The sequence below is a fragment of the Mustela nivalis genome, assembly GCF_964662115.1.
Source record: "Mustela nivalis genome assembly, contig: HAP1_SCAFFOLD_285, whole genome shotgun sequence".
NCBI lineage: Eukaryota > Metazoa > Chordata > Mammalia > Carnivora > Mustelidae > Mustela > Mustela nivalis.
Window position 1 is genome coordinate 653,468 of NW_028136356.1, and position 2,164 is coordinate 655,631.

The following is a 2,164-nucleotide window of genomic DNA, read 5'->3' on the forward strand; positions in this document are numbered from 1 at the left end:
ACAATGACCAAAATATTAAATTCATATAATTGGAAGTTAACTTCATACCTAAAAAGAAATAATACAGCTAATTCAGAAATTTTTAGAATTACAGTACTTTGGTAATATCAACTCTCAAAATGAGTAACGGACAGGTGGGGCTAGCAAGAGACTCGTGGGAGGATTAAATCATGGGCCCCTGTATCTCAGGTGCAGTAGAAGCAGTGGATTTGGAATTTCAGTTTTTCCACAACGTTCCACCACAAGCTGGTTAGAACTGTGCAAAAGCAGGAAGGGAAGCCCCAGTAAAGTGGACTGGGGATGCCAGAAGGGGAGGCTGGAAGGGGGCGCCTGGTGCTCAGTGCCCATTACAGACCCCACATTGCAATCCCCCACAGGAGAGACTCACCAATTTTAGGCCCCACAGGGGAAGCTGGAGGTTCATCTCCTGACTTTTTGTAGGAGCTTTGCAGCAAAGCTGGTGAGAATTCTCCATCACCCTGCCTTTCTCCAAGGGACTTTCCTTCAAGCACCCTTCCCAACTTCTTCCTCCTCCATGAAATAATGTTCCTCTCCTTTGTTTCTCGCACTTGCCTGTGATGGGACCTTAGCTTGCTCAGCCCAGACTGCCATTCTCTGCTCTTCCCAATTAAACCCATGCTGCTGGTCAAATAACTGGCAGATTAAGTTTAAGGCCAATCGAACTAATAAATTCAAGAACTTGCAAGGAACAAAATCAATATGCACAAATTAGTGGCACTCCTAGGTGCTCAGAAGGACCCATCAGAAAGAGACTGCTGAGAACGATCTCATTTACACCTGCATCCAAGATAGCAAGATACCCAGGAGGCCCCTGAACCAAGAAAGTGACAGCCCTGCAACAATGACGACAGACAGGGAGGGGTACACACGGAGATGGGGAGGCACTGTGCTCAGGGAAGAACCCACACTGGGAAAATACCTACTCTCCCCAAAACCGGCTACAGAGTCCTCACTTTGGCTCCTGAATTTCCGGACTAGGCGCAAGCCTGGAGTGGGTGTGGACACGGGAAGGACCCCGCAGGGCTGAGGTGGGGAGAGCACGAGCACCAAAGCAGGGGGACGCTCCCTGACTGCAGACCATCTGAGGAGCCCAAGGAACCTAATCCGCGAGCACACAAACACAGACAAAACCAAGGATCACCGGAGCCCAGAAAGGGGGGACCCCACAGCCCCGCGCACAGCACAGCAGGAGGCCACGTCTCCTCACACAAAACGATGGAAGCCCCAGTGTCTACACAGGGCGCCCTTTCTCTGTGGGGTCCTGAGACCACGAACCCCTTGACAGTCCACTAAGGGACTTCTCCTCACCTCCTCCAGCGTCTGGTCCTTAGGAGGTTGGACTGCTGCCAGTGTGGGCGCGTCCTCCACAACGGGTCCGGTCAGTGTGGATGCAGAGCCACACCCTCCTCAGCTTGTCCTGTCAGGGTGGGAGGCGCCCCACATTCTCCAGAAGTCTCCACAGTGGGTCCTGAAAAGGCAGGGCTCAGGTCACAGCTGTGGCTGTGCAGCCTGGGCTCAGGGCGGGTGCTGGGGTCTGGCGCCCTCTGCAGGCGGTGGAAGGCAGTGCAGGACTGTGGGAGCTCACCCTTCAGTGGAAGGTCCTGCTCCCTCCTGGGGTCCAGCTGATGCCATTTCATTCCGGAAATTCAAGCTGCATGGAGCCCAATACCCCCCAACTTCCCCCCAAATAGCTAAGGAACAATGAATTGGAAACAATGTGGAATTACAACAGTCCTTGACCCAAACAGTGTCACTGAACATGGCCCTGATGCAGACCCACACTCTGACCTCAACTTGGTCTCAAGCCTGGACCCTACCCTAATCCAAGACCCTAACCCTAGCCCCCAACCCAAACAATGTTCACAAGAATCAAGAGGTACAAACTGCAAATATCCATCAATGGCAAGTGCATAAGCAAAGTGTGGTGAAGCATTTGAATTTGGGTACAGGTTCAGGTTTTAGTCAGAGTTCTAATCAGGCTTTGGGTTTAGTGTTAGGGTGAGGGTTTAGAGTGAAGGACAAGGGAACAGAGTTATAGTTTAGGGCTTTAAGTTTATGATTTAGGCTTTAAGACTCAGGGCTTATGGGATAAAGTTCAAGGTCAAATTTGGGGTTTGACTTCATGCTGAGATTTGGGTTCAGG